The sequence below is a fragment of the Anopheles stephensi genome, chromosome 2, assembly GCF_013141755.1.
Source record: "Anopheles stephensi strain Indian chromosome 2, UCI_ANSTEP_V1.0, whole genome shotgun sequence".
In the NCBI taxonomy this organism is placed as follows: Eukaryota; Metazoa; Arthropoda; class Insecta; order Diptera; family Culicidae; genus Anopheles; species Anopheles stephensi.
The window spans coordinates 81130940-81146565 of record NC_050202.1 but is presented as its reverse complement, the minus strand read 5'-3'; the positions used below and the strand labels follow the sequence as shown (position 1 = coordinate 81146565).

Genomic DNA, 15626 nt, shown 5'->3' with positions numbered 1-15626 from the left:
GCGTTGGGTTGCAGAACGCGCCAGTTGTTGTCCGATCATAGGCCCAGCTCTCGCTCGTCACAACACATTGCACGCGGGGTGCAGAGCAACGCAGAGCGACGCGTGTGCAGCCACCCACAGTAGGAACCGAAACCTCCTTTCCCATCACCTTCCACAAATCACCACCTACCCCCCCTCCGCCCACACATTGCCCCTTGGAAGAAAGAAAAAAGAAACGGGGGGAAATCATCAGGAACGGAAGAATTGCTAGTGAAGAAGGAACGGCTTGTTTGGCTCGTGTGGTTTTGGAATGTAAGGTATGCAGATGGGGTGGAAGTGATACAATAAGAGCAGCGAGGGGAGCAGTGGAGTGGTTTGTTGATGAAGAAAAGGAAGTGTAAGCGTGATCGGTGACGATTAGAAGTGAGAACACAACAAGGATGCATCGTGAAGCTTGGTGTGATGATTCCTGTTAGTTATGATTGGTAAAGTTGGTGAAGGAAACTGGCGCACTAAAAATGCCACGATGTGCGAAAGTTGTTAGGTAATGGGACAGTGAGTCTAAAATCAATCCCCAGGAAGTGATGTGTGTACCACACTAAAGGAATTTTGCTGGTGAAAGCAATAAACACAGTGAAATGCTCTAGTAAAAAAATGTCTCCTATAACCAGGGGAATAAGCTTTAACTTCTCCCGTGACTGAAGCTTGTGTGCGATGTGCGTGAAAAACGTCTTTGTCTATGCAAAGGAGGAAAATCCTTACGAGTTCAAATGGAATCATATGCATCCAGGCGTGTTTAACAACTGTTTTAGTTAAAGGAATCAACCCAAAAAATAGTTGAAGAGGAAACACAAAGAAAGTTAAGGTTTGGTATGTGTCCGGAAGCATCTGTCCTGATGCTTCAAAATGCCGTCGGTAGTGCATCACAGTGAGCCATTTGAAGCAGTGTTACTAAACTTCATCAAAAAGAAAAAAAATCGCTAAAAATGAAACAAAATAGAGTCAAAAGTGGTTTGTGTTATGCTGGGGTGAACTCAAAGCTTGGATACAACCGTTTCCCAGTATACGATGTAAGTATGCGCCGTGCCGGAAAAAGCACAACATTTTCCTAGACAAAGTTTTGCTAAAACCAGCTTTAATTTTTACACCGTGTTGTGAGCCTGTGTTCAGCCCGATTGATGAAACAAAAGGCAGCATCCCGCACGCTATGCCCCTCAGTCCGTGGCGTGTGAATCAGTGAAAAACCACACGGCGAGAAACGCCGATGATGATCATGGCGATGATGATGATGATGATGGTGGCGTTGGTGGTGATGAGTTTGTTTGAGTTGGAAGGAAAATCGATTTTTCATCCTTCTTCAACCACCATCATCATCAGCATCATCATTTTCACGGGCTTTTTTCCAACACTATTACCAAATGGTTCCGGAAACAGCACCTAATGCGAGAGCTTTTCCTGCTCCCGCACGGTGAAAAGCAAAATAGTGTGCACACACACACACGTGCCGTGCTTGGCTAAATTACCATGTTTGTGAGCCCCGCTGGCTGGCGATGGTTGGCGATGGCGGTTCATCATCAAGGACGGCGTGGGGGACCTTACGCGCGCGCCATCCGTCGGGAAATGGGCGTTCTTTTTCGCATCATTCAGGCCGTTGTGAAGATCGGGCTTTAGAGCACAACAACAACAGAACAAAAAACCCTCATCTCTCAAACTACCTTTGCGAAAGGGATGAAAAACACAGATAGAAGCCAGGGTCGTTTTTTGTTGCGCGGCAGAACAATGGCACACCGGGTCGGGTGGAATGGAATGTGTTGTTGTGGGGGGGAGGGAAGAAAGCGTTTGGGAAACCGGTTTTTTTGAATGAGCCGTGCCTTAACTGCGTCACTGCACGCGAGCGCGTGTGTGTGAAAAAGGGCCACAGCAAGGAGGAAACCTTCGCAGAAAGCCGAAAATTGAAAGGCCTCTTCAACCTCTTTGATTACGAAAATCTTCCCAGAAAGGTTTCGCTTCAAGATGTGTGTTTTAAGATTGAATAGGAGCGTGCGAGGTTTGCTTTTTCTTCAAAATCAATGTGCAGGAAAATTTGACTTTTTTTCCTTGTGTTTGCTGCGCGTCCAACTTTAAAAGACCCATTTTGAAGCGAAAGAGTTTTATGTCACACCACGCAGCACTGGAACACTGGCTCGGTTATGGTTGGCAGTGACGCATCGCATCAACTGTCATTGCTTTTAAAAATAAGTCATTGCTCACGCCGCGACTACTGGCGAGCGGTTGAAAAATGGCGTTCTTTCCGGACGTCCACCTTCCACCTCTCCTTTAACTCCCTTCCCCTCCCACCCCCTTGCACCACATCCCGCCCACTAAATAATCCAAACACGGTTGCAATTTTAATTCGCATTCGTCCGGTGATGTAAACGCATCGCATTCGGTCGCAAGATGCTGTAACAAGTGCCAGTGCGTCCTTGAACTCGTTCCCAGCACGGTGGCACACATCTAGATACGCGTGTGTGTGTGTGTGTGTGTACGTGTGCATGTGGCACAGTTGGTGCAGTTCTGCACACCTACCACCAGCATCAGCACCTTCTTCGGACGCAGAGTCACACACGGCTCGCGTGACGTCTGGACGCAGCGGGTGTATATCGTCTTGCTGCGTGTTATTCCTTCCGTGACACCCCGATGTCTTGTCACGGATGACGATGGGATGTGTGACCGTTACCGACCGATCCTTACCTCCCATCCCATCCCCCCTCTTCCCCTATCCGTGTCCAAAAATAAGCCACCCACTGAGTTGGTTTTCCTCCCGCTTCGGAACGTCGTGTGTGTGTGTGCGTGGAAGTCCGCCAGTCCTTTGAGAATTTGACGACCGTTGATGATGCACGGATTACATAGGACTGGTGATGGATTGAGCCGCAATTAACGCACGCTAGCGCCTGCTTCCCCCCCACTCGCGGAAGGGAGTAAGGGACAGGAGAAGGAGGAGCAGGCCCAGGTCTTGGTCATAGAAGGCCATAACGGGGACGGAGCATGTTTATCTGGCTTGCATCTGTGGTTACATTGATTGTGGATACATAACAAATACAGTTGATTGGGTGGCGGTCGCAATAAGATTAGCTTGTGCTGTAGCTGGAACGGGATGGGAGCTGAGTTTGCTTAAATCATTTCCGATCTTTGTGTGTATTGTGTGAAATGGGTTTGTTGTTTATCACAACGCATGGTAAACAAGTGTTTTGGTTAGAAAAGTTAGCTGATATCATTTTATCAAATTGCATACTTTTAGGCGTGTTTTCTAACGATTGCTTCAAAGTATGAAATGTTCAGCATTAAGTTCTGTGTTTTTCTGTTAGTTAAAGATTGGGTTGTTTTTTTGTAGGAAAGTGAAAAAAAAGAAAACGATTTCATCGTAAAAAACCCGTATAAAGCACGTAATTAAATAAACATGCACATGCTGTCCAGGAACGCAATTTTTATTACCTTGAGCATACACAAAAAACCGTCCACCTTTCCCACCCCACCGAGCAGTTTTTCACCTTTGCACTGGTGGACGTAATTATGTATTCCAAATGCATCGCACCCATCCGGCCGGTAACCGCGGTAACGCTATTATTATTTAGTTTTGCAATTTTCTCCATCGCCTACTAGTGAGCCATGCCACCCCAAAAAACGGGCCACAACAAAATGCAATAATAATGAGCAATTAAAAATACGGCTACATTTAATGATGATTGATGCATTTCACGGGGAGGAAAAACGGCGCGGAATTGGGAGGCGGAGGACATGCGTTTGCGATGGACAATTACTTTTAATCAACCGTTTCGCAAAGCAGCACAATTAACGACACCCGGTGGGATTGCTGGTTCGTTCGGTGTTATCTGGCTAGGGAAGGATGTGCCTGGAAGGAGATCTCTGTGATCCGTGTGCTTTGGAGCTTTATGTCACTTTTCGGGAATTTCATGAGCATGTTTGCTCTCCAGGGGGGAGAAGAAAATCGCACACAAAAGAAAAGCCGGCAAAGGTGTTTAAGGAAGCAAAGTACATCAATTCAGACGAAGGCGCACAGTGTGAAGTAGCGTTGGTGCTCGAACCTCCGATGGGAACCACCACAACGTGTGACACAAAATGGCTCATTTTGAAATTTTTACACCCCTCTTTGATTGCATCGACACTCGAACTTGCTGGGCGAAAAACGCGTGTGCTCGCGGAGGAGCGTTTGTTTGCATGTTTGCACTTTACATTAACGGCAAACGGTAATCGTTAACCGGGTGGCAAAATTTACGGACGCACCGCAGTGCTGCCAGCGGTTAATGGTAGGTTGCTACCACTAGCTGCTACTTCCCGGGTAATTACAAGCAACGTGCGAGCGTGTGTTAAATGGCGCTCTGGAAGGCACACGGTGTACTGGTTCACGTGCACCGTACGCTCGTTCGGTTCAGCTTCCGAAACGCCATTTCGATGCTGTTTTATGCGCCACGAGTCATTTGATATTCATAGCATAGAAAATGTTCACACAACGAGATGATGGCGGGTGGAATAAAAAAACTTCCAAAAATTTAAATACAATTTTCGTCGTTTGTTCGTTGCTTCGTTGCTGCGTACTTGTCTGAACCGAAAACGGTAGAAGGTGGCTCGTGTCTCAGCTTGTTCGTAGCGCAGTATTGGAAATTTTACTCAAGGATGGTCTGGCCATTTTTTTCTATTTGCTCGTTTTCATCTCGAAGAAAAATAAGTTTCAGCTCTCGGGTGTTGAGAAAATAGAAAGCTCGAAAAGCGAGGACGCGTCATCGGATACTATCAGTTTTTAACAGTGCAAGGAAAGGAATTTTGATTTACGACAGTTTGAAGGCTGAAGGGAAAAGTTTTCCCCAAAAATTGGCCAGCATTAAAACACACACACATACACGTCCACCGTGTAATCTTTGGGACCCGGTGGAAAAGTGCTTTAAATCTTACTCTACCATCCGATATCATATTTTGCCTTTTGCGTGGATACATCCTTGAACCGGCAGGCTTCGCAGGATTTAGTAGGCGATAATGCCTCGCGATTGGAATCTGCGTTCCCAACGCTCACCCATCCACCGTCCACTCTACCCGACCCGTGTGATGAAAAGTTACGAAAGTTCGTTGAAAATAGACGGGGAAAAACTGTGCGGAATATTAATCTCCGAAAAATGGTCGACATTTTCAAGAGCGAGCTCGACGCGGTGGATTAGGCTTTGTTTCTGGGAGTTTGATGCCCCAGCCTGGGCAGTAAGCGTCTTCGCGTGCTGTTTGTTTTTTTTTTTGTGTAAGAAGAGGGATAAGACGAGACAAACAAAAAAATCGATCCTTTGCTTGAGTGGGACACAACTTCACGGTTGCCGAACGGTTGAAGATTGGAATGCCCTTAATGGACGAAAAATAAAAGGAACAGGCCAAACAAACATCGACAGCACGAAAGCAAAATTCATTGAAAACTCATTTACGTTTCCCCAGTTGGGCCAACAACAAAAAAAATGGCGTTCTTATCACATCTTCTCTCTTTGGTTGATATTGGCAACATTTGCTTGCCTCCCCCGAAAAAGAATGAATCCAATTAATACATCACTGATTTAGCGCACCCTCGATTCGGTTGATTCGGCTGTGCATTATTGAGAGCGTTCGGGCATGTGTACGAAGAAGATTTTTTGCCATTTCCCTCCCTTTTCCCCCAGTATGAGTTGAGTTTTCGCTTGGTCCTTTCGTGGCAATAATGCTTGAAATTGATTGGATCACGCACAGTACTTTTTCCTGGTAGTGGCGAAAATCTTCCACCGGTTTGTTGGCCCCATGCCGTAGAGATGTGTTCTAGGAAGCGATTAGAAAAATGCAATTTCTTGTAAGATTTAAATTATTCATTTCATTGATGAGTCAGGACATTTTGGTTCACATTAAGCTGTATTATAAAATTCACTAGAGCGGCACCGAGTCTTAAGATTCGGTAGATTTGAGAAGGACATTCACTGTCAGACATTTGTTTGAAAGAAGGTTTAAAGGAATGCGCTGAACATTCCGGCTGTGTGCTGAGTAATAATATAATCTTTAGCAATTTCCACACACACACACACGGAAAAGAAAAACCAAAAATTCATTTCAAACGCTGACAAGTCAGACAGTTCGCCCAAACGGAGAAACGGAGCAAAGCGAAGCGCTCGGTAACCGTTTAACGCTCCGTGGGCGTAATTGTTGGACCGTGTAGGGACGCTACTGGATTTGTGTGAGTTTAACGTTTCGGACGCAATACCTTTCGGCCGGTTCAATGTTCCAACGCGTGCCACCAGCAGGGAGGATTGCTGGTGTTGTGTTCCCCTGTCTGCACGGTAGATCATCAATCAAAGCATCGTTGTACCGTTGATCTCGATCGGCGGATAGCCCGGTGGCAAGCGATTGTAGAAATGTGTGCCGTAGGTGGTTAGCATTCGGGGATGGGTGAGAATGTGTGCGCGTGGGAATATGTTGTTCCGAATGAGATTTTCAATGACGCCTCTTGACGCCTCGCCTTCTTGGCGACTCGCCTTCTTCCTCGCAAGCCCTACGTAAGATGACGGACGCCTCCATAATAATTTAGTTGGTCGGAGGTTTTGTGACAGAAATAAGCGTCGCAAACAAATAGTGACGGCGATTGTCAATCGAACGCTCATCGTGTGTGGAAAATGGAAAATCCAAAAAATATTGCCTGACCCTATTTTATAAATGCAACCGTTTAGTGCCATCATGCGATCGTCATGCGACAATCAAACAGGCGTGAAAAATCTCTCTCACCCATTACACCGCGGTGCTTTACGGGAACGATTAATTACCTACCCAGTTCGGCCCAGGGAACTGCTGCGAGAGCGCAAATTTAACTTCATTTTTCATCACCAAATTTGAGCAAAATGTCAGACCGGTCGGTAGGTCACGCGGGTGCGCACCCGTCACGAGCCGACGCGGCGCGGCGGGATGGTTTTGTTGTTATGAAAAGGAAAACTTTGCCCGCTGTCATTTTGCTGCTAGTTTTTCCATCTTCCATCATTAACCAGACGCGGTCCCGTCCTGCGAGCGCGTTCGCGTACGTCATCCCGCCGCACTCCGGAGGTGTCGAACGCGCTCCGCACAGCAGCGAGCTCTAAACTTTACCCATGGCCATGACTATTTTCTTTTCGCCCACAGATTCCGCTTTCCGTGTGTTTTTTTCCGCCCCACCGATTGGAACACGTCTTCGTGGCTTTATTCTTCCAAACGGCCGGTGGATGTGTGTTTTGTTTGTGTTCGGTGGTTCAGCAGGTTCGGCGGTACAATAATTACTCTTCAAAACCACGAGCCGAGGACGCAGGTTGGACGTTTTGCGTCCAATGAATGAATCGCGTAATCGGTTCGCCCAGGTTTCGCGGCGGCGTTTCGGATGGAACGGAAATGGAGCCGTCGCTAGTCGGCTCGGTCGGATAGACAACGCTGCACGCCTCCCACCACTAATGATGATGTCCGGGCGCTGTGTCTTGTTGGCTTCTTGGCGGACGCAGCGTGCGGGATGATGATTGATTGGAGAATTGCGAAAGATAAATTACTTATGTGCGGTGATCGATGCTTGAAATTCGGTCGTAGAAAATCGCTTTCAAAAGTGAGCAAGTTTGCTTAATTCCGTGAATTTCGCGGATGCGAACGGTGCGAAACCTCTGAAGTGACTCCCGGGTTCTCTCGATTGATTGATGAAGTGGCTCCACGGTTTTGCTCCCCAGCGTAATAATGGGGCTGGTGAAGGTTGAACGGCTGCGGCACGATTCCGTCGAACGTTTCCGACCGGTAGCAGTAGCAGTGGGTTGGGGAATTCTTTTGATTAAATTTCTGTTCGTCGAAAGGGTTTCTCCGGTGCTGTGGTGCGCGGGATTCGAAACGTGAGAGTATGAGTTATCGGATGAATGAATTTTCAAGCGATGCTTTTCATCCGTTACGCGTATGTATGGGGGTATAATGACATTAGAATTATTGCTTCAAGATTTATGTGTTTTCAAGGCAAAAGGGACGTACAACGAAAGAGTAGATGAACAAACACATGTTTGTTAGGAAGATTGCATAGTTTTAGGCGAATTTTTTTGAATACCGTGGTAATTCGATTGGCGTAGTGGTAGTAGCTTTGAAATTGATTTATTATCTTTTAAAGCGCAGCAGTTGTTCCCTATCTGCGACATAAATATTTAAATAAAACATAAGCTTCCATTCCACCAGGCTTGATTGAAAATTTCCAAAACCTAATCCAAATCACCAACAAACGAGCAATCACCAACCGTGCACCAGCTGAAAGCCTTCCCGACTTATTCGATAGTAATGGTTCATTAAGGATAAGTTAATAAAACACTGGCAAAGCGCGAACTCCGCTGCACGCAAAATCAACATTCCCGGAAAGTCCCAAAGAACGGCGGCCTTTTTGGGCGAATTATCATTTCACCCTAATCCCGGTGGGCTTCCACACCAAATCCCAAAACTGGTGGTTGCCCAATCCGTCGCTCGGAATACGGTTCCGAACGCGAAACCCGTATGGCCAGTGCATACACACACACACACACACACACACACACACACACACACACACACGAGACGAGCAGGACTTATCCACGGATTCGCTTTTTTGTGTCGCTATCCAGCATTGGCACAAGGATTATATTAAAATCCAGCATTTACTGCTTCTGATGGCGATGGAATGAATTTATAAGTCCTTTTCCCTTATTTCCCGGGGTGCACACACATACACACACAAAGGCATACAAAGGCAACGGGCTTGTTGATGCACCACATTGATGGTTTGTTTGGGTAACCGTAATGAGCAGCACATAAAAGGGGTTTTTTTGACTGGGAAAATTTGGCCCGGACTTATGGTGCGTTGATTAAAGCCGTATTTTAAAGCATTTTCATCCTGTGCCGAAGAAGATGTTTTGTCCGATACCGAACGTTACTGCCTGTCAGGTGTTTAGGTGGTAGCGGTTAGGGTAGGGGATCGCCCATCGTTCTATTGAGGGTTGGCCCTCGTGTTGATGATGAACGTTGTCTGGCTGGTCCGGTTGGTCTCGTGTCGGTCCCATGCCCGACCGTAGGGTGTGATAAATAAATCATAAAATTGGATTATGTCTCGACGAGCCGATAATTTGTACGCTGTGGACCGGGCGCACCGGAGCCGACAACCCGGTTCCATCGCAGCTGTGGTGGCCCCCCGAAACCGATTCGGTGAATGGATGGATTTTGCTAATAGATTTTATCTATTATTATGATCCATTTCGATCCACACGCACCGGCCGGAGGAAATTTCCCATGAGCTGATGTGTGAAGCTGCTAATGGAAATGTGGTCTTACGTAGCGAAAATCTCCCGTCCCAAGGGAGAGCGGTACAATCGATCACACACACTGCTGGCAGCGTTATTTTGGGCAAGCCATTACATTAATACCTCCTTCTTACAAGCCGGGGATTTTGTTGCGCATTGTAGCGCAAAAAGGTAATTAAAACATGAATAAAGTTAAGATGCAGCTTCATCACATTCGTACTCCTCGAATGTCCTCGTAACAAACCATTCCAAGAAGCAATCTTTTCATTTGAAACAGTTGTGGTTTATGATTTTTGGAGTATTATGAGTCCGACTAGCGTCCGTCCTCTGCGAAGCACATCAGCATTGCAATGTCCCTCATGCGTATCCGTTGCCAACGTGACAGGCTGCTCGTGTTTCAAAACAAGCCACGACCGGGCTCGGACCGAGAGATCCAGGAACTGTCCAGCAAATTGTGAAGCGACCATACCACGCCACGGTAGTTAAGGACATTCATAATTAATTACATTTACATAATATTCTACGGTACGCCACGGGGAAATAATGCTTGCGTTTCCGTTTGCTTCCCTAGCTTCCCGGTTGCTCGAATGTGGGAGTGTCTTAGTGTGTGGTTGGTATGGGAGTTTGCGTTTTGCATACAGCCGGAAGCTGACATCGGACACCGGGGGCTGGGGCTGGGGCATCGGGGAAAGCCAGCCAGAGTCGAGTGTCATCTTGCTGAGGCGTTGTGATTTTTCCTTCAACCTACTTTACCTCGCCCATCTGTCTCTCGCTCTTATCAGACTCACTTCCTGCAAAGCAAACAGAAAAGCGCCGTGTCACCTTCGTCAAACGCGTTGCTAATGGAAACCCCACGGGCAAATACGTACCGTTTTTGGCTGGCTCGGGCTTCGCTTGGGACAGTCTTTTTTCGTCGTCCTTGTTTTATTACGTTTCTCTTTTATTGCCAGTTTACCTGTTATTCTAGTGTCACCGTTTCCTTGGGGGCTTGTTGGTTTGTAAAGTTGCCCCCGAAACCCCCGAAATGTAAAGCGATATGATTGGCCGACTGGCTCCCGGGATGAGCGGGATGCGGAGGATGAGCAGAGGGTGGCAAATAAGATGGTGCACACATTTTCGCACAACTTGCGATGAGGATTCGCGATACTTCCGCACCGTACTGCGCTGTCATCAACGGGAAATGAGGGAAAATTTAATTTTCGTTTTGAAGCATTTCCTGCTGTATGCTTGCTGGAAATAGCCACCATTCCTTTCGGCTGGATGGATGGAAGAAAACGCTGGTGGCCTTCTAAGCTTCGGATAGTAATTACGAAATTGAACAATCGCCCAGTGCTACTGTTTTCTTGGGAAAAGGCGTGTTGGGAAGCAGTGAGCAGCCGTTGAGCTTTAAAATTGATTTGAAGTCACCCTGATACTGCTCCATGTTTCTGTGTGTTTGGTGTATTTGATATGAAAGAAGTCATGGAAAAGACCGAAAATAGTATACGTTGGAATTGGCTTAAGTTCAGCTTAACAGTCAATTAATATGAAAAGCAGCATTCAATTGACTTTAGAGCGTTTAACACAATTTGTAGGGGATTTTGAATCATTCTTTTGAAAAACGTGATTCTAATTATTCTATAATTCTAGATTCAAAGAATTCTATTGAGCTGTTTGCTGCAATTTTAGACAATTATTTGACTTTAAGTGAGTGCTTGTAATCAATGACTAAAGTATTTCTTTCTTTTGTTTCATTGCAGAACTCATCGGGAAACAACTGAAGAAACCAAAACTATGAAATGTGTTGATTGGAATCAGTGTTTATTGGACAAAATAGGAGATATTCTGAAGTGATGTAAAAAGAGTGATAGAATAGCAATACAAGACTATTTCGAGACACCATCTGCCAAAGACTGAAGAATGCTCAAAGTGGCTAACGGTTTTTATTTCAACTCTAGGTATCTTTATTCTTGCGAGTTTTACTTTACCACGTTTTAATTATTGCAGGACCTTTACCCCCAATCAGCATGGAAAAGTGTGACGAATGAATTGTGACGTGTTTAGCAAAATGTGACCGAGCGATCCGAAGCTTCGTTCGTTCGAACTCTGTGCGAGCGTGTGTGTGTGTGTATAGTTGTGTACCATGGAGGAAAGTGTACGTTAGGCGAACTGTGGTGGTGTAAAAGCCACTCGTGTTTTTAAGTGTCTGTATTGGTGGTGGAGACACGCTCATAACACGATCGAGATTGGCAGTGAAATGGAGAAGTAGCAGCGTCGTCGTCTCATCGCTCAAAAGTAATCTAACGAAGCCCATTGAAGTGAATTTCGAAGGTTGTGCACACTAGTGTTATTGTTTCCGATACCGTATCGTCTGTGGTTGTGCGTTGGTTCTATCTGTTTGGTTGACGTAGCGTGTAGAGCATTCGGTTCGGTTACCGGTACGCTAATCCGACTCAGTCGCAACTACCTGTAGCCGCATCGTACGAGTGGATGTTATCTATACATAAGCTATTTTCTATCGCCTATTTATACATGCATTATACATCTGTCTCTCTACATATACATGCATACATACGAGCGTTCTACTCACTCTCTACGGTGTTGTACATTAGAGCTAGTGAAGTTACAAGCAGTGCAGTGTCGCGTCGATTCAAGGACAGGGCAGGAGTGTGGCGAGTGTACAGAACCAGACGGGACCGTGTGTAGAGTTCGAAAAATCGCAAAACCTCGACCGGTTGTGAGCCAAACGTCTTGGGGGTGCCGGTCCTTCGCAGATGCGAGACAAAAAAAACAAATGCGAAGTACCACATACGTGTACAGTATAAAGCAGGCAGACACAAAATAGATAACCAATAACCGTCCTCTTTAGTGTGTAAGACAAACACAACACAAAAGAAAATCGAAATGGCCATCTTTTAATTCAAATCTCTATCTCGAGCGATAGTAGTTGTAAAGATGGCGGCTACTTTTACTCTCAGCACAATACTCTTGTAATCTGTAAAAACAAAACAAACACACGCATACAAATACCCACTTTGAGTGATGTAAAGCGCCAAGCAAGCAGGAAACGGGGCGACCAACGATAATCAGATGAGGTTGCAGCTAGGAAAAAAGCGAGAAAGTATTTCCAACAGAAACGTGTGTGCCAAAGCAAACAAACAAATACTCAAGTCCACCGAATGCAACGAGAGATACAATTTAGTGCAAGAGTCTGCGAGTGAAGCAGAAAATTAGTAGAATCACATCCACAATCATCCCCGAGGAGAACGCACAACATTTGACGTTTCGAAACGTCAGCACAACAAACCGGACAGCAGCTGTCATCACAGGTGAACTGTACAAATGTAGTTGAGACTGTTTGCCGCAAGAGGGCGGTACAAGGGGGCAAGAAGATACTACCAAGCCGGGACCTGAATCGGCAGTGAGAATACGGTTCGTAAAGTTTAGTGGAACCGCTTAATTTCCGGGGTGGTGGAAAAATCAGTGCAACAGCTTATTTGTGTATTGGTGCCAGTTTAATGTTGCCCGAGGGAAGGGCGCGAAGGGAACCGAAAACCCGGTGTGCGTAACCAGTGCTGCCAGCACGATCTCTGGTGATAATGATGATGCGGCTAGCTGGTGGTGATTATGGCGCTGTTGCGCTACCGGAACCGGGTACGATTGGTACTGAAGAAAAATGGCTTCCTAAAGCACCGACGGTGCGTCGTCGCTAGTGTACCGCAGCAACCGGTGAATCGGCAAGGATACTGAAGCTTAAGGGGGACGGCTTTCAACGCCCACCCCATCAAGACCTGCTCCGGGGATCAGCAGCCAGTTGTGGTTCGCGTCGTGGAATGTCAAAAGTGCGTGACGAGCGCGTTTCGTGAGCCGTTCGGCCGGTGCTTGTGAGGAGTTCTTCGTTGCCGGCAACTTCCGGTAATTTCATTTCACGAGATTCCCGCACCACATACGGTACGCACTCGGATAACGACGATTGCGATAAATGAGCTTGGCGAACGGTTGTGACTGTGCGTGCGTGCGTGCGTGATTGCTTTTCGCGTGCGTTGGAGCAAACGGCTGGGAAAGCTGCCATGAGCTTGAACGGCATCCGACCGTTCATGTGAGTGTGTTGTGTGTGTGCGTGTATGAGAGTCGATAAGAAGAAGGCAAGCAAGCCAGCTAGAAACGTGGTGGGCAAGAATTCGCAACACACAAAAAGAAAAGCTCGTGGAAAAGTTATTTCACGCGCAATTGGAAAACCCACTGGGTGGATACGCGGTCAAGGGGTGGCAGGAAAAAAGGTTCAATTGTGCAAAACCGTGCCTGTGAGTGAGTGTTTTTTGTGGTGCTCGTGTGTGTGTGTGAGGTTGCTTCTTGTACGCCAGGAATCCTGTCCCGTGTGAGTGGTTGCGTGTGTACGTGTGTGTACGTATGTGTGTTCGTACGGCAGGTGTGGTGAAGGTAAGTCGGTGTCCCTACGCTTCATACCGAGGCGATGATTGCTTTTTATTAATTTATGTAGTGTCGGTGAGCAAACGATGGGTTTAACCGTCGGTTGAGCGTGCTTGCGTGCACCGGCAAACGGGTCGGGATTTTCTGGCCAGGTTATGATGATCCCAACGGCGCTACGATTCGGAAGGGGATTATTAATGAAATTTTTCTCGCCCTTTGCACTAGTGAGCGCCTTCGGGTGTGGGACTACAGAGGGAAGCAGAAAGAAAGCAATTCAAGAGGCAGGTCTATTTGAGGCAACTGGTGCACCTTGTTTGTTGGGTTGTTATTGGTGTGGTTATGCTTGAGAAAATTAAACGGCAAATAAAACGCATTGCGAAGTCATTTCCGCTATCGAGGGAGTCAAATGGCTAGGGGACATAGGGAAGGCATTATAATGACAATGGTTAGAAGTATATTGTGAGGGTAAGGTGGAACTGTAGACCAGGGATCGGCACACTTTTTTCGTAAAGACTGTAAAGAATAGATTTTTGGATTGCTGGCCTGTAGTTGGAGAGAGTGCTGCAAAAGTGATTGGATTAAAAATATGATTTATTTCCAAAAAAATATTGTTTGATACGGAAATGAGGATTAAATTGGTAAAACTTTTAAAACAACAACTTCATCACAGTAGAAACGTGCGAGCAAACAAGTCAACTTCTGAAAAGGTGCGTCTTTCTCTCCTAGCAGATCCATCAGAGACTGGTCGATCTTACCAAGAGGATTTCGCTTATGATTTTTCACAGTTTTAGACTTGTTTCCCATACATTTCTCAAATCTGTTAGATAAAATGCTAGAATTTAGACACAAAACAGCGTTCGTTGTTAGTCCCACCAATATTTTCTTCCCATCTGGATATAACCTACTGGCGGCCCATAGGTTGACGATTCAATCTCTAGATTTTGCAATCGTGAATGGTTTTGTGACACAGCTTCAGGAATATTTAGTGTCAGCTTAGCTCATTTGGCTTGGAGTAATCGAGGGACGATTCAAGATTGGCATTACAATTTTGCTAGCTGCCTTTTCTTTAATTATTGCATACAACGGCCAGTCATTCAAGGATTTTTCTTCTATGTCACCGCCCCTTAAAGAGATAGAGTTAAGGTTGTAAACACGATACACACACACTTCGGCGCGGAATTATTGCCCCGAGATAGTGAAAACGGGTACTACAGCAACTAAATAACGAACGTTACGGATGATGTACGGCCGCCCCAAAATGTAGCCCAAAAATCGATAAAAAGATGTTGCAGCAGCAGCAGCAGCTAATAAACTGTCATGCCGAGCTGTTGCGTCTTATGATCGCGGCATCAGCTCCGGTGGCAGCACACACGCACAAAACATTTGGGCCGTCTCCGAGACAATGTTCCTCCAGATTGCACACGGAACGACACAATCCACACGCGCGCAGATCTCCGGGACACAATATTTATGTAAACGTGACCCAAAAATTTATGTTTACCGGCCAAAATTTACGGCCTCACCTTGCCCTTTTACATCCAATAAAGATGTTGCTGGGTTGTCTTCCTTAACGCGGCTCGGAGGGTCTTCGGATGTGTGGAAAAACACACACACAAACGCACTCTTACGCATGCATACATAGGGGTTTTATTTTTCCACAATGAAACACAAGAGAAGCAAACAAAATCGTCCAAAACTAACCTACCACGTAGCGGCCGTAAGTGTGAGGTTGAACGAAGCCATTGACAATTTTATATGCGCCAAAACAAGCACAACAGAAAGCCGGGCAGAAAACGATAATACAGAAATAAGTTATGGAACGCCCGGACACCATTATGTTGACTTTGGAGGCAGGTGTAAAATATGTGTGTGTGTCTCACAAATACAAAAGATCGACACAGAACGGTCTTATGATGTGATGCCGCTTTGAGGCCG

At 46.1% G+C, this 15626-nt stretch overlaps 1 protein-coding gene across 6 annotated transcripts in view; it reads left to right on the top strand.

Annotated features, from left to right (window-relative positions):
- The window catches only part of LOC118505542 (mucin-5AC), a 149483-nt gene continuing 133857 nt past the window's right edge, over window positions 1-15626 (top strand). For 4 of the 6 annotated variants that reach the window (XM_036041474.1, XM_036041475.1, XM_036041471.1 and 1 more), the window contains exons 1-2: window positions 17-296; window positions 11268-13700. The gene's annotated coding sequence lies outside the window, so the exon portion shown is untranslated. Of the gene's footprint in view, window positions 297-11267; window positions 13701-15626 lie in introns of all 6 variants that reach the window. The other 2 variants (XM_036041472.1, XM_036041473.1) reach the window with 2 other exon arrangements.